Source organism: Phocoena phocoena, chromosome 6, assembly GCF_963924675.1.
Source record: "Phocoena phocoena chromosome 6, mPhoPho1.1, whole genome shotgun sequence".
In the NCBI taxonomy this organism is placed as follows: domain Eukaryota; kingdom Metazoa; phylum Chordata; class Mammalia; order Artiodactyla; family Phocoenidae; genus Phocoena; species Phocoena phocoena.
Genome location: NC_089224.1, coordinates 48,861,698 through 48,884,173, shown reverse-complemented (window position 1 = coordinate 48,884,173; position 22,476 = coordinate 48,861,698). Strand labels below are relative to the sequence as shown.

Here is a 22,476-nt window from a genome sequence, read left to right as displayed (position 1 = left end):
CATTTTCAGCTTGGGCTCATCCTCAAATGTATTCCTGTATAAACTCCAATCAGAGTAGTAGCCAGTCCCAGCTTTTGTGTTCATAATATAACCTGAGGAATTCAAAGCAACATTTTTAGTCATCTGGCATAAACAGTTCTTGTATTAGCAACTTCATTAGAAATCCCCTGGTGCATAATTTCTGTTAATGACTTCATCAAGGAATCCCCATCATTGCTTCCCAAACAGCCTTTTTGACTACTGAGCTTGAAGTGAATCAAGGAAGGTTTAAATATCCCACAGTTTCGCAGTTACAGAAACTGCTAGGAGTTGTAAGCCATATCTCCTCACTGTGTGGCCTGGGTTGCTTCTCCTGCATTTTTCTTGTCTTCTCATCTGCTCTATCATCATGATGTTGCTTGAAAGGAAAAAGAAATATCAGATTGGCATTGAATCTCCAGAATCTGGAAGTGGGCTGTTAGAATTTGAAAAGCATATTCATTTTCTGCTTTCTGTCTCTCTGTACTTACTCCTGTTCACCCCTAATCTTGTCCTGTAGCTGGTGTGTAGGATTCTGTCATCAGCCTTAAATATATTTGACCAGGTACTACCCTAGAAAAACTTAAGGATGAATATTATGTACTTTGATAGACTCCTGGGTAGGAAGACTTGGAGACCTGGACTCAACTCCAGACACAGCTGTTCACTTATGGCTTTGGTCAACACCTTAACCTCCAGGGTTCCATTGTCTGGTCTAATAAAGCATGGTGCCTTCTGACTCTGAACTTCTGCCTCATGAAATAATCCAAGCCATATTGTCAATGATTACTGCTCTTCATATCAGCCTTGGAGATGGAGTTTTCCAGACCTGCTCTAAGTTCTGGACTATACAAATACATGAGCTTTTCAGTATCCAGTGGCCCCAGGAAAGTAAAATATAGCTGGTAGCATTTTTGAACTTTGTTTGAACTGGCTTCTATTTTTGGTCCACATAGAAATGGAATTGGATTGAAAAGCAGCCTCATCTCTGTGCTGTGTACTCCTTTACCCTTTATGTTGGACAGAGAAGCAAAGGCCTTGAGGTCATTGAGCCTTAAGATAGAACATTTGACAATAGTTATGCGGAGAGGTGGGGAAGTCTCTGTGGGGAATGCAGTGTGGTTGTTGAAGAACCTTAATGGTGTACAGTTCTAGGGGATTAATGAAAGAGAAGACTTGTGCTCACAGGTGTGTGTGTGTATGAGAGAGAGAGAGGGAGACAGAGAGCAGAAGAGGTAGATCGATATCTGGAAAGTCTTCATGAATGGGAGAGAACCAGCAGAAAGTCCTTGGGAAGTTTTTATTTTTATTTTTTCATCTGTGTGAATATGTTTGTATTGGAATGGTTCTGAATCCCAGGCTTTAGATAACCTAAGGTAGTAGGACATAGTATCAAGAGGTAAAATTTTATCAGCCAAAGTTGAGAAGTATTAAATAACTGAGAAAGAAGAAAAGGAAATAAAAGATGAAACTAGATGGAGAAAATGATGCTGGTCATTTAGCAAACTCTCTGGCATTGTTTCTGCATATGTAGAGGAGTTGGACCAAATTAGACTTTAAGCTCCTGTTCTGTGTAGGTTACAAGTACAGTGGAAGATGTTTCTGACCTTGAAGAGAAGTTAGATGTTTCATCAAGTTTTTTCATTCAGTTTTTATTCTTTTCCTGAAGGTATAGTATATGCAAACTGTAAAAAATAAAATGACAGAATAGCATGTGGGAAAAAAGCCAAAATTCCCTGAAATATTTCCATCTATATAATCCTAATGGTTTACCGTCAATCATTTGGTGAAGATATTATTAGACTTCTGTGCAACCAGCATAAACTCTTTCATATCATTCAAGGTGAAGGAAATAAATGGTCACATCTTATGTTTCTCCAAACTAAGTTAAAACCCACTGAAATATATACTTGCCAGATTGACAGGAGTTTCAGTATTACCCTCCAGGGATGTCCTCTCCTGTCTCTCCCACCCCAAGTGTACACAGTCCAAAGAGGAAATTCACTGAGGTTGGCATTCAAGCAAGAAGAGCCTTAGTCTGTCTCCTGCGGCTCTCCCTGCTCCTTAGCCCTCCTGCCCTGCTGAACACTGGCCCCACGTGGCTGACCAGCAGTGCTTGCCTGTTTCAGTGTGTTACGTCCTGAGCTTAAACTCCCAGGAAAGACCACGTGGCTCTTCGAATAAGGTCACCTCCACTGGTTTAGTGCCCCATCATTTTACGTGTTACATAGAATTTCACTGATGACATGTACCATCATTTGTTTAGCCAGTCATCTAATGGTGAATGTTTAGGTCGTTGTCAGTATTTGTCATAATTATGTCATGATGAAAACCCTATTCAATCGTGTCTTTAGACTTAATACCCAGGGGTCATGTTGATGGATCAAAAAATATACCTGTTAAATTTCTACCCCTATTGCAAATTTGCATCCCAGGATAGATGCATCAATTTACTGTCCCAGTGAGAGTGCCTTGCATTGTCACGCTTGCTGGTGATCTCTCTGAAAGAAGAAAATAGTTCTGGCTACCACAATCTCCAAAGGAGAACATATGGTCCAACACGTGGGCAAAATTATATTTAGAGGACTTGAGCTCCTCTGTGTATTCAGGATCCATCTGTTAGGGACTTATTGTTTTTCTTTTTCTTTTTTTTTTTTTGTTAGTTTGTTTTGAATTGATTGTGTCTACCCATTTGGAATCAGAGGATGGGCTATTTACCTCATATTCTTTCAATCATATATGAAGATGTGGCCAGATTTCTCTCAACCTGCTAGGCATTTATGACTTTTTTATTATGTTTTTCCATATACATATGATTTACCCAGTAGAATAAATTTAAGTCCAGGAAGTCCAATTAAAATTTCCTTAAGTGGTATCCTAAAAGCCAGCTGTGAGCTTGAAAACTCAGCAGAACTGTGAAGTTGTTAGAGATCTCTCCCTTAGCCCTCTTTTTCTGTGGTTTCCTGATGGCTAGGTTACGTGAGGTTAGCCAGTATTCATTTCTGAGTCTGTCTTTGTTGTTTCTCTGAAGATTACCCGTTATTGTCTGTCTTTTGTTCTTTAGCCAGATTCACTTGCCATTAAAATTTTTTCATCTTTTCCCTTTATTTTACCCTTCTTCTTTGGAAAATGTCCTATATTCTATGCTTTTGATTGGAACGGTCTCCTAAATATTACAAAGGCCTATGTTAAAATTTTGTCAGCAATGAGGCCATATGGTTTCCTAGATGTTCCACAGACTAAAGAAAACACTTATTCCAATATTTTGAATCCAACTCTGAGGACTTAAACATATGGTATAAAGATGCTCGGCAAATGGCTTTTAATATTAGAACCATATCCAGCAGAGTGGCAGATGAACTCGCCTCTAAGACTTGCTTCGAGAGGGATGAAGCCTGCAGCTGTGTCTCATTGTGTTCACGTGCAGTGTGCCTGCCCTTGGGGCAAGTCCTTTCCTGTTGGGCCTTCCTTCCTCATGGGTAAAATGAGCTGTAACGTTCCACCATTTCATAACCCCTCCCCTTGCAGTGGGCCCACAGAAGCAGAGAGGGAGGCAGTGAAAATGGAGTGTCTAATCCATCAAGGAAGACCCCCTCTGAGGTCTGAATGAACACAATCTGTACACAGGAGAAATCTGTGCACAGAGGAATAAGACCAGAAAACTTGAAAAAAAAAATCTTGCTACAAAACTTAGGAATGCTGGATAAAATATAACAATTATATGTTTTAATGAATATCAGGGATAACCAGAAAATAAAGGAAATATCAGGGACCAAAAATGAGGAGGTAACTGAAGACCTGATCTGTCATGGGAGAAGTCGGAGTCGGGGCCGGGTGAGGGGGGGTGAGACCACAGGAGGCGGGGAATGAGGGTGGGGCTTGAGTTTTATCATCTCTTTGAGAAGTTGGAAGTGAGTCATCCTCTCAGAAACTCAGGACACTCAAATAATTTTTAAAATTCACATATACATGTCCTAACAATATACAAAGGAAAATATCCAAATGTTGAAAAACATGTAAATGCTTAAAGACAAAATATTACCTAAAATATGACAGAATGAAGACCAAAGCAGTGTGTATCCCAGGGCTGCTGTAACAACCACAACTAAGTGGCTTAGAACAACAGAAATTTTTTCTCTCACAGTTCTGGAGACTAGAAGTCCAAAATCAAGGTGTTGGCAGGGCCATGATCTGTCTGAAGGCTCTAGAGGAGAGTCTGTTCCATGTTTCTCCTAGCTTCTGGTACTCCTGGCAATCGTTGGTGTTCCTTGTCTTGTAGACACATCACTCCATCTGTGCCTCTGTCATCACAAGGTGTTTTCCCTATGTTTCTGTTTCCTTGTTTCTTCTCTTTTTATAAGACCATCAGTCATATTGGATTAAGGGTCCACCCTAATGCAGTATGACCTCATTTTAATATGATTACGTCTGTGATGGTATACCAAGTAGAGGCAGACCAACATTTTTAAAAAGCAGGATTATGTCTGAACCTCCTATCAGACATAATTAAATTAAGGGTAGAAAGGAAAGAATTAAATGAAGCAAAAAATAGCTTGCTTTTTACAGAAGAATGACACCTAGTAAATGTATAAGGAATGATAGAGTTAGAAAATCACAATTCTCTAACCCCCAATTGAAAAATGATTTTGATAAATGATGTTAGAGTCATTAATATGTTTGTATGGTACTAGGTTGTCACACCACAAAATTATTCCTAATTGAAAAGGTGGAAATCTAACTTTATCAAGGGGAAACCTGGAGGTGACCACTTTAACCACTTGGTCAAACTGAGCATTGATAATAGTGGGACAACCTGACATGTATGCCTCCTGATGTGATGTAACCTGAAGCACATATCCTCACCTTAGGAAGCAGTCTTCAGCCAAATAATTAACCTGAACCTAATTAAGCCTTGTGCACCTATCTTTGAGATTTCAAAAAATACATAGAGGACCAAGTTAAGTGACGCCATCAGAAAACAATTGGATGAATCTGAAGTTTGTAACATTCTCCAAAACAGTTGAGCTGGTCTGTTGAAATACCAGTGTCATGGAAGAAAAAGAAGAAGGGGTAGGGGAAACATTTCAGAACTGAAAGACTAGAAGGATATAAAAACTAAATGTCATTCGTGAACCATGATTGATGTTCTGGAAAAGTGAGTTTAAAAGATATTCTGAAGATCTAAGCAAATCACACATGGGTAAGATATGGATATTAGGAAATTATTGTTTTAAAGTGTGGTATTAGCATGTGGTTATTTGAGACAATGTGCTTATTCTTAGGAGTTGCTTAATAAAATATTTGGGGATGAAGTGTCATAAAGTTGGAATTTGCTTTCACATGGTTAAGCAAAAAATATATATATAAACCTGTACGTAATATATATATACACATCAAAAACAAACGTACAAAATTGTTAATTTAAAAAATTGAGATAGTACATATATAGATTATTCTTGCACTGTTGTTTTCAAGTTTTTTAAATAACAAAATGTTGGGGGAGAAATCCAGTTGGTCTTATTCAAGCCCGATGATGGCTTACTATGAGGGAGGCTGCTAACACATTTTGCCATATTAGGTGCAAGGAGACGTATATAATTATTTCCGGAAGTGATAAAGGCATTTGATACAATTGAGTATTCATTCCAGTAATTCCTTATAGGAATAGATTAATGCTTCCTTAATCTGCCTCAGTCTCACCAACCAGCATCATGCCAAAATTTTAAAACACTCCCATTAGAGTCAGGAATAAGACTGTTGCTTAACTTTATTCTGGAGGTACTTTGTCATCAACACAGTTCAACAAGGAAAACAGAGTGGGAGTATAGAAACTGGAAGAGGCAGTAAAATCATTGCTATTATCAGATGATATGACTGTGTACCTAGAAAGCTTTATGGGATCAAATAGAATAACATGACAAACAATAAGCACACTCTTTTTTTTTTTCCCCCCCGGTACGCGGGCCTCTCACTGTTGTGGCCTCTCCCATTGTGGAGCACAGGCTCCAGACGCGCAGGCTCAGCGGCCATGGCTCATGGGCCCAGCCGCTCTGCGGCATGTGGGATCTTCCCGGACCGGGGCACGAACCCGTGTCCCCTGCATCGGCAGGCACACACTCGACCACTGCGCCACCAGGGAAGCCCAGCACACTCATTTTAACATACAGAAATATTAACATACAGAAATAGCTTACATAGATAAAAACAACCACCAGTTAGAAGATACAGTGGAAGAAAAGACCTCATTTGCAGTAGCATTAAAAAAAAATGGCTAGGAATAAATTTTTTTATCTTAAATTTAAAAAAATAAAGTAAAATTCTTCCTTAGAAGGAGGCATAAGAAATAGAAAGGCATACCATGTTCTTTTTTAGATGAGGAGACTCAGCATCATAAAGGTACCAGTTTTACCTGAATTAAACTATAAATGTAACATGATACTTGTAAAAAATGCTACTATAAAATTATCATGATTTTTTTATGGAGAAATAATCAAGTATAGCTTGAAAAAATATAAAGAAGGATCATAAGGTAGCTGGCCCTGACAGATATTAAACACATTTAAAAACCTTTAGTATTTAAAACAGTATGTTACTGGTTCTGTGACTTTGAAAATATCAGAAAAAAATAAATTAGAAAGACAGGGAATATGCTGCAGAAAATCCTATTAAACTAAATTTAGACACTTGTCCCTTGCAGTGTTCCAAATGCTCTTGAATCTGTTAATGCCTTGCAGTCAGCTGGTTATGTCACTTGATTATCCTTTTGTTAATCCTGGCTCTTGCTCTGACCTGAACGAAGCCAGTTATTTTATCCTGCCCTTAGAAACCACTTAGGACTGGGACAGAAGACAACCCAGCCGTCTTTACTAAATCCTTCAAGGTGTGTATACATGAGACATTGGCAGGAACCTCAAGCTCTTCAAAGAAGACTCAACCCAGATGAAATGTGGAGGTAGCCCGGGTGTGTCCAGAATTTCTGATCCTTTGCCAAATGAAAATCAGCTACATTCTATGCGTAGGGAAATTTTTTAAGGATTTTGTGGCTCAGAAAAAAAACATTTTTTTTTAACAACTAGACTAAGTGAACCTCTTTTCATGAAGATGTTTAAGATGCTGTGAGACCAACTAATTATGAGATTGATCAAGGTTGAATCTTGATACTCATAATGATAAATTTGACTTTTAAAATGAGTGTGACTGTTTAGAATAACATGTGCTGGTTTCATCCAATTTGTAAATTTCAGATTTTAAACAAAGCTTAGAATTGTATTCTTTGGGAATTTACACCTTTTTTTTTGGAGTTAAGGGACTCTGGGCCACTCAGTAGGGCCTGGATTCCAGGTCTCCCAGTCCCCATGCTTGTGCCCTTTCTATAGGATCATACTTCTTTTCACACCTTTAAATTAGTTATCTTCATTTCCTTAGAATGTGCGCTGAAGTTTTCAGAAGGGCATGATAGATGTGAATGTAGTTTTATGGTGTCTTAATGTAAATGTTTTCTCCACATTGCCTGTGATGCTAGCACTTTTTCATGAACTTTCCTATGCTCTACGTTGCTGCCAGATGCAGCAGGAACAATTGCTATTCCTAAGGAAACCCATAGCTCACTTTATTTTCCTCTTACCTTTTCTTACCCTGGTAAACTTTCATGGTCATTTAGCTCTGTCATAAGAATGAAAGAATGCAGTGAGTTTAATCTTTCCTGTGTTCAGTTATATGGTCCACACTGTTTGTATCTTCATTCCAGTTTTTTTTTGTGTGTGTGTGTGTGAATGGAAAGTTTTATTTATGAAGGAAGATCTGCATCTTTTTTTTTTCCCACTCCCAGCTCAAGTCACTTGGATCTTCCTCATTTATCCCTCTCTTCCTGATGTCTAAGGCTAATCTTATACTGTTAAAATGAATAATGACATAAAAAGTAGAATCCTGCTTCCTATATAGGAGAGACTTAATTAAGAGCCAGAGAAGGCTAGAGAAAGCTGCTGTAGGGTTTTGCCTCAACAAAGTAGTAAGTGTTGAAAGGAAATGCAAGCAGTGTGCTTTGGTAAGAGAATTGTAGCATGTCAGGGTAACAAGGGACTTTTAGGCAACATCTGTGTACAACGATGTGACGTATAAAGCCCCCCCAACTGCTGACCAGTGGTCAGCCAACCGTTTGACCCACGCTGAAGACCAGAAACTTGTGAGTACAGCTAGAATGACAGAAAGAACCTTGGCTTTTGGTAGGCCTCTGCATCCTGACTGCAACACATGTGCTCTGTTACCTTGGGCAAAACTGTCTCTCATCCTCAATTTCTTTATTGTAATCTCATTAGGCTGTTATGAGAATTCAGTGAGATCACAATAACTATTATTCTCAGCTAGTCCGTACTCAGAAGCAGAGCTGAAGATATCTTCCCGTTCTCATCTCTTGGTTCTGAGTGTACCTCTTGGGGCTATGCAGAACGTGTTTGTAATCTCAGTACCTAACCTCTGTGGTTTAATTTAATAATTTCAGATCTCACCTCTCTCTAGGGCTGTTTGTTGTCCTTTGTGTATTTGAAAGCTGTGTAATTGAAGGACAGATGCACACAAAACATTGGTAAGCTGGTGGCACCTTAGAGCATTCTCTGTGATCTACTATATCCTACTGCGTTATACTGAGTTTATGCTACACAGACAGTCTCATTTGTGAACTTGGTGTGTTTATGAACAGAAGCTTAAATTAAATTTAACCGTTTCATTTCAGTCATCTACTGATGTGGAAAATTGTTCACTTTCTGGAGAATATACTGTGTACATATGTTTCAGTCAGAGGGGAGTGAGAGTTATCATTGGCATGAGACATTTACTTTACAGCTGTTAGAACTTAACCCTAAATCCTTACCCCTAAGATATAAAGCACAGCCTATACATAAGTCTTTTCCACTTGCTACTGATAATCGAAATCCTGTCCCAACACAACAGGTGATAAAGTAACCCCATAGACATATATGATCTCACAATACCCATCACATGTATTTACTCTTTACATTCCAAATACAGGGTGAGACCTGGAGAGACACATTTTCACATTTGTCCTCTTAGAAACATGTGGCTTTTATGCATGCTGTCCCCATCGTGTTAAATAGAGTGTACACAGAGAATTCAGCAGAACTTTACCTCTGGGCATCTCAATTCTGAATGGTCTGTGATTCAGGGGTGCCCTCAGGGCCTCTGAGATGGCTCAAGAAGGGTCTGTCCCTGGATTCTGGACCATTCTTATTGTCTTGTCCTCTTTCTTCCCCTCATGGTCATCTTTGCTCTTTCCAGTTGCTGTGCCTGCTTCTTGACATTCTCATCACCACCTCTACCCCTTTGTTCTTTTTTTTTTCCTCCTACAATTTCCCTTACACTTCAGTTTGTTTTTCATATTCAGCGATGCTGAATTTTGCTTCAGCTTAATTGATTGCCGTATGTCATACATTTAATTATTTGAGCTTCACCCTTCTTGGTCCTGTTTCATGTCAGATATTTGTTTCTAGGGAACCTCTACCTTGAGTAATTTAGGAACCCTGGAGTAGAACATATTCTCACTTGGGCTTTTAAACGTGTAAAATTTGAGGATGGACCCTGTTAGATCTTGACTTCCTTAGAACCTCATCGTGTATATAGTTAGCAAATATATATGATTGTATTACATTGCACTCATAAATTAAATGTTCCCTAATCACAAGCACAGTGGTCAGGTCTCTCTGGTGGCTTAAACAGACCACTTTACTTACCCTCATGTAACTCAGATAATGAATGCCCTTTGTTGCGCTTCCAATTTGCTATGTGAAGGAGGTCCACTTCTGAGATCGGTTTTAAAAGTGTTTCAAGGCTGTCTGCATGGCCCCACTTAAGAAATTAGGCTATGCAAATCCAACCTGATTACATGATTCAGGTCTAAGGAACTTCAAAGTTCATTTGAGGTTCTTGGTTACCATAGCTTTTAGATTTTACTGGAATTGAAAAACTGAATTTTAGGCTTTTTAAGTTTGATGCAAGAATTCCACTTCTGGCACCAGTATATTTTCTTTAATTCTGAGACCTAACTGAGCAGGCCATAATTTTTCTCTATATTCAGAAATTGATTCTGTGGCTTTGATATACTTTCGTTTATCAGTTTATTTCCTGCTGCCATGATTCTTACTCCTATCAAAACACTTGTTTCGAATGTAGGTAAAGTGGTAAGCCCAGAGACTCTGCTGATCCGTAATGTTCCGAATTGTGCAGGTTGAAGTGTCCCAAGGCTTGCTCATTTAGGATCCATGGAGAATGCATTTGGCCTGGAAGAAGCTTGTTTTGTTTACTTATATCTTGAGAGAGAGGTCACTCCTTTATAGTGACCTGGCATGGGCCGAGGGCACGACTCCCCTTTTAGGCCCAGCTCATCGGTAGAAAGCCCAGCAATGTGGTTTGTGACTATTACTTTTCCTGTGGCAGTGCAGTGTGGAAAGCCAGAATCTTTTTGGAAAATCTGATGTTTTTTATTTACCAGAAAGATTCACAGAATTAAAGGAAAAAAAATCCCGCAGTCGTCTAGTGTGCACAGTTCAAAACTGTCATTTATTTTAGTTTGACTTGCTGCTTCAGGAAAACCATTATCCATAATCTTTTATCAGGTTTAGCTGCATGCTGAAGTACTCTTCTAATATCTTATTATTAGACAGTGAAACCATGTTTCCTCTGTGTATGAGTATAAAGCAGAAGCTTGTTAAACCTTTAATCAAGAAGTCATCCCAGATTCCTAGTCCCACATGGAAGAACATATTTCTTGTGTGGCGTGTTCATAAAGTCAAAGGCCCAGTCCATGCACAGATGCATGTTACTCCTCAGCAGAGAGACACCCTAGATATTAGCCTGTATCTGGTACTGTGCCTGTCATTCAAGGGGGCTGTGTATCATTGGCCTCTTTTCCCCCACTGTGCTTAGCAGGGCCCCCAGACTGCATCATAAAGAACTTAAGAATGAAAATGGAAACTAACATGTGAATGACTACATGTTACATATAAAAAAAGAGGTTTTCTCATTACACATATATGTATGTGTGTGTCTAACCTATGTGCATTGTACACACACACGCACACAGATGTTTAACCTATATTCTGTTACAGTGCTTACTTTACAAAACGGCAATATTTTTATTCTTTGGATAGCTGAACTGGCATTCATTCATATACGTATTAAGTTTCTACTAATGTTCTAAGCACTATGAAAGAATAAAAATATGAATCTTGTTGTCAAGTAGCTTACAGCCTCCTGGGAGAGGTAGAACCATTAATACAGAGTTGAGGGACGTGCTAATAGAGATACTATATGTAAAAGGTGCTTTGGAACCTTAGAGGAAGGAGTGAAGTCCTTGGGTAGGGGTCTCAGGGTAAGATGGAATTTTCTGGGAAAGACCCGCTGTGTTGAGTAATCTGAATTTCACCCTAAAGTCAGTTAGGGAACCGTTAGTGAATTTTATCCCTCAGAATGACATGGTCAGATCTGCCTTCTAGAAAGTTCACTCTGTGAACTACAATTCAAGAATGAGAGGGTAAGGTTATTCCCCAAAAAATTAAACATAAAATTACCATGTGATCCAGCAAGTCCTCTTCTGAGTAAATTCCCAAAAGAACTGAAAGTCAGGTACACCCATATTCACAGCAGTACAATTCACAATAGCCAAGAGGTGGAAACAACCCAAAGGTCCATGGAAAGATGGACAGATAAACAAAATGTGGTACATAGATACAACAGAATATTATTCAGCCTTAAAAAGGAAGGGCATTCTGACACATGCCGCAACATGGATGAACCCCGAAGATATAACGCTAAATGAAATAAGCCAGTCTTCATCTGTGAAGTGTGATAATAACACCTGCTTCATAAAACAACAGGGCAGTCCTGAGTGATAAATGAGTCAACTCATATAAAGTGCTTCAAAGGATGCCTGATACACAATAACTCCTCAGATATTAGCTGCTACTGGTGCTGCTTTTGCTGCTACTGTTACTACTTCTACTTTATTTGAAGCAGTAAGAGGATAGATACAGCATATTAATCTTGGTTCTTTGACTTTGACGGGATGTCCTATTTTTAACAGCTTTATTGAGGTACAGTTGACATACAATGAGTGCACCTATTTAAAGCGCACAGTTTGCAAATGTTTGACATATGTATACATCCATGAAACCATTCATGAAACACCAAAAGTGAGAGAGTATCCATTGCCCCTCAGATTTTTCTCAGGCCCCTTGGTAATCACTCCCTTTCACGTCTGGCTTTATCTTTCCAGGCAACCACTGCTGTTCTTTCTCTTGCTATGATTAATTTGCATTTTCTAGAGTCTTATATAAATATGGTCATACAGTATGTACTCTTTTGTCATCTGACTTATTTTAATCAGCATAATTATTGGGATTCATCCATATTCATATATGAATAGTTCATTCCTTTATACTGCCAAATAGTATTCCATTGTATGGATATACCACAGTTTGTTTACACATATGCACCTGTTGATGGATGTTTGGAGTGCTTCCAGTTTGGGGGCATTACAAATAAAGCTTATGTGAATATTCATCTATAAGTTTTTCTATGGACAGAGATATGCTCTCTTTTCTCTTAGGTAAGTCAAGGAGTGGAATGACTGAATCATATAACAGTTTTATACTTAGGTTTTCAGGAAACTCCCAAACCAATTTACAAAGTGGTTGTTCCATTTTACATCCTAGCGGCAGTATAGGAGAGCTTCTGTTGCTCCACATTCTCACCAGCACTTGGTATGGCAGGCTTTTTAATTTTAGCCACTCTAATAGGTATACAGTGTACAGTAGTATTTAATTGTGTGGGGTTTTTTTGTTTTTTTTTTTTTGCGGTACGCGCGCCTCTCACCGCTGCGGCCTCTCCCGTTGCAGAGCACAGGCTCCGGACGCGCAGGCTCAGTGGCCATGGCTCACGGGCCCAGCCGCTCTGCGGCATGTGGGATCCTCCCGGACCGGGGCACGAACCTGCGTCCCCCTGCATCAGCAGGCGGACTCTCAACCAGTGCGCCACCAGGGAAGCCCTTAATTGTGGTTTTAATTTGTATTTCCCTAATGACTAATGATGCTAAGTATCTTTTAATGTGTTTATTAGCCTTTCCTATATTTTCCTTGATGATGTGTATTTTCACATCTTTTGCCCATTTATTGGGTTGTTCGTTTTCTTGTTCAGTTCTGTTTTATATATGGATACAAGTCCTTTATCAGATATATGCTTTGTAAATATTTTGTCTCTGTCTATGGCTTGACTTTTCATTTTCCTAGCACTGTCTTTGGAGCAGCAGCAGATTTTAATTTTGAAGATCTAATTCATCATTCTTTTCTTTTAAAATTTGTGCTTTTGATGTCATATCTAAAAAAATCATTACCTAATCCAGTATTACAAAGATTTTGTCTTATGTTTAGTTTTAGAAGTTTTATTGTTGTAGGTATTAGGGTTAGATCTCTGAACAGCTCGAGTTAATTTTTGTATATGGTGGAAGATACGGATTGAAGTTTTTTTGTTTGTTTTTGTGCATGGATATACAATTGTGATAGCACCATTGGTTGAAAACTATTCTTTCTTCACTGAATTGTCTCTCCACCTCTGTTTAAAACAATGTGTTGTCCTGTATATCTTTATTAATTTCTGGACTCTCTATTCTGTTACACTAATCTGTTTGTCTATTTGATGCCAGTACCATACTGCCTTGATTACTGTAGCTTTATAATAAATCTTGAAATCAGATAGTGTAAGCCCTTCAACTCTGTTCTTCTTTTTCTAAGTTGTTTTGGCTATTTGTGTTATTCGTATTTCCATTTGGATTTTAGAATCTGCCTGTCAATTTCTACACATACACAAAAGATTGTTAGAATTTTGATTGAGATTGAGTTGGGGCTATAGGTCAATTTGGAGGGATAGAGATCTTAACAGCATTGAGTCTTCTAACCTATGAACAAGGTTTTTATTTAGGTCTCCATTTATTTAGGTCTTTTAAAAATTCTCAGCAATGACATAGTTTCCACTGTACAGGTATTGTTTTTTTGTCAGATTCATCCCCAAATGTTTTACGTTTTTGATGCCATCTTAAATGGTATTTTCATTCATGGTTAGTGTATAGAAATACAGTTGATTTTTGTAGGTTAACCTTAGTTCCTACAACCTTGCTAAACTCACTTATTAGTTCTAGTAGCCTTTTTGGTAGATTACATTGCAGTTTCTACACAGAAAATTTTGTTACCTGTTTTCTTCTTAATTTGAATTCTTTTTCTTCTCTTTCTCATTTTATTATATAATAATACATATCTCAGTGGCTAGAACCTTCATTACAGTGTTGAATAGAAATGTTAAGCCTGAACATCCTTGTGAATGTTCTTGCTTTGTTCCTGATCATGGGAAGAATGACTTCGTTTTATTGATTGTTAAGTATGATCTTACCTGTACATGAAGTGTTAAATTTGAGGGTGTTCCTTTCCACTCCTAGTTGGCTGAGGGTTTGTAGATGTTGGGTTTTGTCAAATGCATTTTCTGTATCTTATTGAGAAGATTATATTGTCTTCCCTTTCTAGCTTCTTATATGGTGATTGATGTTTGGAATGTTAATCTAGCCTTATATTCCTGGGATAAACTTCACTTATTAGTCCTTTAAAATTTGTAGAATATGTAGTGATATCACCTCTCTCATTCCTAATATTGGTAATTCGTTTTCTCTTTCTTTTTTCCTGATTAACCTGCCTAGAGGGTTATCAGTTTTATTGATCTTCTCAAAGAACCTGTTTTTTGTTTTATTGATTTTTCTCTATTGTTTTTCTGCTTTTTATTTCATTGATACTTGCTTTGAACTTTATATATAAAAATATGTTATTTAACCATGTGTACATACATTTATATATGTGTGTGTATACACATATATAATATGTTTAACCATGTAGCATTTTCTGTGCTCTTCATTTTTTGTGTACATCTAGATTTCCATCTGATATCATTTATCTTTTCCCTGAAGAGCTTCCTTTAACATTTCTTCTAGTGTGGTTCTTGTGGTGATGGATTATTTTAGTTTTTGTAGTTCTGAATATGTCTTTATGTTGCCTTTGCATTTGAAAGGTGTTTTCACTGAATATAGAATTTTTGGTTGACACTTTTTTCTTTTAGTACTTTTAAAGATGTTGCTCCACGTTTTTTTTGTTTGTTTGTTTTATATTGTTTATGCTGTCATCCAGAATCTTTATTCCTTTAATCCTCTGTATGTAGCATGTCTTTTTTCCTCTGGCCCACTCTTAAGATTTTTTCTTTCTTTTTTTAAACAGAAACAGACTCACAGATTTATTTATTTATTTTTAATAAATTTATTTATTTATCTTTGGTTGTGTTGGGTCTTTGTTGCTGTGCTCGGGCTTTCTCTAGTTGCAGCGAGCAGGGACTACTCTTCGTTGCGGTGCACGGGCTTCTCTTTGTAGTGGCTTCTCTTTTTGCAGAGCATGGGCTCTAGATGCACAGGCTTCAGTAGTTGTGGCGCACAGGCTTAGTTGCTCCACGGCATGTGAGATCTTCCCGGACCAGGGCTTGAACCCACGTCCCCTGCATTGGCAGGCGGATTCTTAACCACTGCGCCACCAGGGAAGATCTCAAGATTTTTTTTCTTGATCATTGGTTTTGAGCAACTTGATTGTGATTTGCTTTGGTGTGGTTTTCTTCATATTTCTTATGTTTAGGGCTTTTTGAGCTTCTCAGATTTGTGGCTTCCTCCAGTTTGGAAAAATCTCAACCATTCTTCAAATCTTTTTTCTGCCCCCCACCACTCTCCTCCCCTCCACGAACTCGTTATCCTTATATTAGCTCACTTGAAGTTGTCACCCAGCTCATTGGTGCTCATTTATTTACTTTTTTAGATTCATTTTTCTCTGTTTCATTTTTGAGTAATCTCTATTGCTATATTTTAAATTCAGCAATTTCCTGCAATATTTCCTGTTAATGTCATCCAGTATGTTTTTCATTTCAGACATTGTAGATTTCATCTCTGGGAGTTTGATTAGCATTATATCTATATATGAAACTAATGTTTATTATTGAACATACGGAATACAATTACAATTGTTTCAATGCTCTTGTCAATTAATTATAGCATGCATCAATTCTGAGTTAGATTTAACTAGTTGTTTTTTTGTATTATAGATTTTTTTGTTTGTTTCCATTTTTGATAATTTTTGGTTGTGAGATGTTGTGAATTTTATCTTATTGGTGGTTTTTATATTCTGTAAGACTTCTGGATCTGAGTTCTGGGACACAGCTAAATGACTTGGAAACAGGTTTCATCTTTTGAGTCTTTCATTTAAGATTTGCTGGGGAGGACCAGAGCAGGTGTTACAGCACCTTATTTCGCACTCCTGAGGCAAGAACTCTCTAAGTTCTCTACTCAGTGCTGAGTCAGTTATGGTTTCCCAATATTTCTGATGGGAATATACTTTGTTCCTCTCTCCATGTGAGTCTTGAATGCTGTTCCCTTTAATCTTCTTGGATGATTCTTTCAGCAGTCTTGGTTAATTTCCTTACATGCTTGCGTTGATCAGTTCTCTGCTGAATAGTCAAGGGGACCCTCTACAGATCTCCATGGTTCTCTCTCTGTGCAACTGTGCAGCTCTCTCCACTCCAGTACTCTGCCCTACAAATTCTAGCCTCCTTGTTCTCCTCGGACTCTAATCTCTGAGACTTCACCTGTGTTTTTCCTCCTTGCATTGTGGCCTGTAAAATCTCTCAAAACAGTAAGTTGGGGCAGCTGTAGGGCCCATCTCATTTGTATCCTGCCAGGCAGGGATCAGTGTCTCATTTCCTGATACCCAGTCTTGAAAGCTGTTGTTTCTTATACACATGTACACACGTATACATGTGCACAGGCATACATACATATCATATGGTTTGTTCGTTAATTTCAGGCAGGGGGATAAATCAGTCTTTCTTACTGCATCTTGCTCTGGAACTAACTCTGATATATTAGTTTCTGCTGTACAGTGAAGTGAATCAGCTATATGTATGCCTATATCCCCTCCCTTTTGGACCTCCCTCCCCCCGTCCACCCCCCCACCCATCTAGGTCATCACAGAGCACCGAGCTGAACTCTCTGTGCTATAAAGCAGGTTCCCACTAGCTATCTGTTTTACACATAGTAGTATATTTATGTCAAACCTAATCTCCCAATTTGTCCCACCCTCCCCTTACCCCCCGTGTCCACATGTCTGTTCTCTACGTCCACGTCTGTATTCCTGCCCTACAAATAGGTTCATCTGTACCATTTTTCTAGATTCCACACATATATGTTAATATATGATATTTGTTTTTCTCTTTTCTAGATTACTTCACTCTGTATGACAGACTCTAGGTCCGTCCACATCTCTACATATGACCCAATTTCATTCCTTTTTATGGCTGAGTAATATTCCATTGTATATATGTATGCCATCTTCTTTTTTTTTTTTTTTTTTTTGTGGTACGCGGGCCTCTCACTGTTGTGGCCTCTCCCATTGCAGAGCACAGGTTCTGGAAGCACAGGCTCAGCGGCCACGGCTCACGGGCCCAGCCACTCCGTGGCATGTGGGATCCTCCCGGACCGGGGCATGAACCTGTGTCCCCTGCATCGGCAGGCGGACTCTCAACTACTGCGCCACCAGGGAAGCCCTACCCCATCTTCTTTATCCATTCATCTATCATTGGACATTTAGGTTGTTTCCATGTCCTGGCTATTGTAAATAGTGCTGCAGTGAACATTGGGGTACATGTGTCTTTTTGAATTATGGTTTTCTCAGGGTATACACCCAGTAGTGGGATTGCTGGATCATACGGTAGTTCTATTTTTAGTTTTTTAAGGAAACCCCATACTGTTCTCCTTAGTGGCTGTATCAATTTACGTTCCCACCAACGGTGCAAAAGGGTTTCCCTTTTCTCCACACCCTCTCTAGCATTTATTGTTTGTAGATTTTTGATGATGGCCATTCTGATTGGTGTGAGGTGATACCTCATTGTAGTTTTGACTTGCAGTTCTCTAATAATTAGTGATGTTGAGCATCTTTTCATGTGCCTCTTGGCCATCTGTATGTCTTCTTTGGTGAAATGTCTATTTAGGTCTTCTGCCCATTTTAAAATTTTTAATTGTTTTTTTTTGATATTGAACTGTATGAGCTGTTTGTATATTTTGGAGATTAGTCCTTTGTCCGTTGCTTCATTTGCAAATATTTTCTCCCATTCTGAGGGTTGTGTTTTCGTCTTGTTTCCTTTGCTGTGCAAAAGCTTTTATGTTTAATTAGGTCCCAATTTTTTATTTTTGTTTGTATTTTCATTACTCTAGGAGGTGGGTCAAAAAAGACCTTACTGTGGTTTATGTCAGAGTGTTCCTCCTATGTTTTCCTCTAAGAGTTTTATAGTGTCTGGTCTTACATTTAGGTCTTTAATCCATTTGGAGTTTATTTCTGTGTATGGTATTAGGTAGTGTTCTAATTTCATTCTTTTACATGTAGCTGTCCAGTTTTCCTAGCACCATTTATTGAAGAGGCTGTTTTTTCTCCATTGTATGTTCTTGCCTCCTTTGTCATAAATTAGCTGACCATATGTGCGCGGGTTTACTTCTGGGCTTTCTGTCCTGTAGCATTGATCTATATTTCTGTTTTTGTGCCAATACCAGACTGTCTTGATTACTGTAGCTTTGTAGTATAGTGTGAAGTCAGGGAGCCTGATTCCTCCATCTCCGTTTTTCTTTCTCAAGATTGCTTTGGCTATTCAGGGTCTTTTGTGTTTCCATACAAATAGTAATTTTTTTTTCTAATTCTGTGAAGAATGCCAGTGGTAGTTTGATAGGGATTCCGTTGAATCTATAGATTGCTTTGGGTAGTAAAGTCATTTTCACAATATTGACTCTTCCAATCCAAGAACATGTTATATTTGTCCATCTGGTTATGTCATTTTAAATTTCTTTCATCTGTGTTTTGTAGTTTTCTAGGTACAAGTCTTTTGCCTACTTAAGTTTATTCCTAGGTATTTTATTCTTTTCGTTGCAGTGGTAAATGGGATTGTTTCCTTGATTTCTCTTTCTGATTTTTCTTTGTCAGTGTGTAGGAATGCCAGAGATTTCTGTGCATTAATTTGGTATCCTGCAACCTTACCAAATTCATTGATTAGCTCTAGTAGTTTTCTGGTGGCATCTTTAGGATTTTCTATGTATAGTATCATGTCATCTGCAGACAGTGACAGTTTTACTTCTTTTCCGATTTGGATTCCTTTTATTCCTTTTTCTTCTCTGATTGCCATGGCTAGGACTTCCAAAACTGTGTTGAATAAGAGTGGCGAGAGTGGACGTCCTTGTCTTGTTCCTGCTCTTAGTGGAAATGCTTTCAGTTTTTCGCCATTGAATATGATGTTTGCTGTGGATTTGTCATATATGGCCTTTATTATGTTGAGGTAGGTTCCCTCTATGCCCATTTTCTGGAGAGTTTTTATCTGATTATCTCAGTAGATGCAGAAAAAGCTTTTGACAAAATTCAACTCCCATTTCTGATAGGATGCTTTTTGAATTGTTAGAACCTGTTAGATGAATGTTTTTCAAAGGCATCCATTGTGGTGCAATGGGAACAGTGATGTAAGGCTGTGAGAGCCTCATCCTTTCTACCAATGACCATCTGTATAAGTTTTATCAAGGGATAGACTCATGGAGTCTCCTGGTTGGATGGGACTCTACAGGTTATGTGGCTGATCCTCCAGCTGATGCATAAAACCCTTTCTGTACAGTCTCTCCTGTACTCTCCCATGTTGGGCAACTTGCCTTTTTAAAGGACACATTTCCTATTTAGATGTTTCTCATGGTTAGAAACTTCTTAACTTACATGAGCTAAAATCTTTCTCCCACTAACTCCCATCTAGATTTGTCTAGTGAAGTCATGTGAAATTACTCTAATCCCTTTTCCACACGATAGCCCCCCTTACATTTGAGGGCCAAGTGCCTGCTTTCTTCCCAGGGCATCTCCAGGATAAATATCTTGATCTCTCTGAACCTCAATTGTCTTATCTCTAGAATGTAGTTACAAAAAGGATTCCTGCATCTGTGAGTGCCTTCGTGAGTGAGATACCATGCTAGATGCTAAGGATACAGAAGAGAATGTACTGTCTCTGCCTCCCAGAAACTCACCAGGGAAGAGAAGTCAAATGATGCAGCAGAGAGATAAAAAGCCCTCTTAATAGAAGTGTGCAAAGTGTGCTGGACCCTTCACAAGATTTTAGAGAAGATCAAATTAATTAAGATATTGGAAGTATAGTCTATACACTATAAAAGACTGTGTGTTTGGTATTACTATTAGCGGTAGTCAGAGATGTACCAATAGCTGATCTGTCCCCATTATTTTTTCTGAAGGCTGTTATGCCTCTGACCTTTTCAGTTTGAAGCTTCTGTTTGAAACCTCTGAGTTCCACATAATTAATGAGTTTGGATAGGTGATGGTGCCCACAGGGGGCTAGAAACATGCCAATAAGTTTATCTTTCCTCCTGCTCTTGCAGGTTGTTTGGGTTCAGGGCTTGTAAAAGACAATTGTACTCAGTGAATTTTTAAGTGAATTCAGATCTTATAAGCTAGGGACACTGTAAATCTCTACTGATGCTTTATTGTTTAAAACTCCAGATGGTGATGGTAATACTTCAGCTTTTCTCCATATGGAGAAACAGAAGACAGCTTTCAGAAGAAAGCAGTGGCAAAATTCAGATATCGTCATTTTGTAACACTAGGTCACTCTGTGTCTCCCTCACAGGGTGTTTGAGCTTCTCATCGTGATTTTTCAAGCATCTCTTTACTTTGCCAAGCATATCATAAATGTAAGTAAGAGGAAGAACTATATATTGATGTGACACGATGCTGAGGTTAGGGTTTGCCACAATATGGCAGCACTTCTTACACTTGGGGAACTTAAAAATGCAGATTCCCAGACCCTACCTCCAAATACTCGGATTTAGCTATCTGGTGGGTGTGGGGAGAGGGGGAGAGCTGGTGCAGTGTACTTGGAATTCGTTTCTGGATAATTCTAGTACAGGTGGGCGCTGCATTGAGAAACACTGGGGGCGGAGTGCACCTGTGATATGAGGGCAGTAAATCTTGTCCCGCCTCTGACTCTGTATTTGTTCTTGCCTCCACTAACTTTGGAGGGTCTCCTTTTTATCAGGAGTTTATATCGTGAGGAGTCAACAAGATGAGTCAGATAGTTCCATTCTCAAAGAATCTTCAGTATAGCCTTAAGATGTCTGTAGATCCTGGTTTAGTAACTATATGACTTGCAGTGGGTTACTTTTAAGCTTAGTGATATAACCTGGATAATACAATCTACCTTTTCTTCAGGATTTTTAGGAAAACTGATTAAAGGTTAATAGGAAGACTGTTATCTTCCCTAAGCTGGACAAGAACTGATTGAGTATAGCTGATATCCATTATTCAAGAGAAAATATTTCTCCATGCCATCTTGAGCATTCATTTCCTTTTGGAAGTACTTCTGTTTTGTTTCGTTTTATAGTTGTAATTTAGCTATTTGTCTTTTGAGTGTGCTGTAAAATGTTGGGTTACAAAAGTTCCTTCTGTTACCAGATGGCTCATCAGGATTTAGACTTCTCTGGGCCACTTCCCTGCAGGGTCTGCTAGGGCTGCTTCCACCACCACTTATTGTCTTTGTAAATTAGCCATTTTCTTCTGTCAGTAATTTCTGTTCAAATCTGATTATACCAACTAGGCTTCCAGTAGGAAGTGGTAGGTGCAGGTGTATCCAGGGTACTCTAAATATAATTACTGGGTTCCTTGAGCTAGCTCATTATTTCGGCTTCATGGTGCCCCATACCCCTTTCTTTCACAGATGTCTTTAGCTAAATCACCAGTACCTGATTAGTAAATTTGCTTCAACTGTAAAAGATAAACAATACTCTACAGTAAAAGCACATTTAAAATACACAGAAAGCAGCAAAAAAAAAAAAAAAAAAAAAAACCCACCGCAACGTTTTCTGAGAGGCGAAGCAAGCTTACTGCTGTGGTATAAATAAATGGTCTTTGTGGATTTCATTTGCATTATTTCTGTACCAGAGTTTTCATAATGTACCCTCAAAATCTCACATTGTATATTTCTTACTTCTTTTTTTTAACATAAAGAAAACTACCAACAACGATATATTTTTGAAAAGTAAAACATCATGTGCTTTTTGTACATGCTTATAAGCCTTGCAAGAGCAAGGCCTCAAAAAATTGGGGAAAGACTCAGAATTGTTCCTCTCCAGGGAAATCTTTAGTAAAAGGTGAAAGATTTATATGATCTGAAGAGAAACCAGAGTATATTTCTTCCTTTTTTGTAGCATCAATAATCAGTGTTCGAGGAGTCTTCTAGCGTTTCTCCTGATTGCCCACTTTTATTTTTTACGAACATTGAAATCTTAAATTTTTACTT

The 22,476-nt window shown here is 38.4% G+C and overlaps 1 protein-coding gene and 1 non-coding gene across 2 annotated transcripts in view; one reads left to right on the top strand and one right to left on the bottom strand.

Annotated features, from left to right (window-relative positions):
- SH3GL2 (SH3 domain containing GRB2 like 2, endophilin A1) overlaps positions 1–22,476 on the top strand; it is a 199,942-nt gene that overhangs the window by 96,787 nt on the left and 80,679 nt on the right. The gene's annotated exons all lie outside the window — the stretch shown is intronic.
- On the bottom strand, positions 22,250–22,365 carry LOC136125225 (U5 spliceosomal RNA). Its single transcript, XR_010655994.1, has one exon. It is a non-coding gene; the product is annotated as a U5 spliceosomal RNA (small nuclear RNA).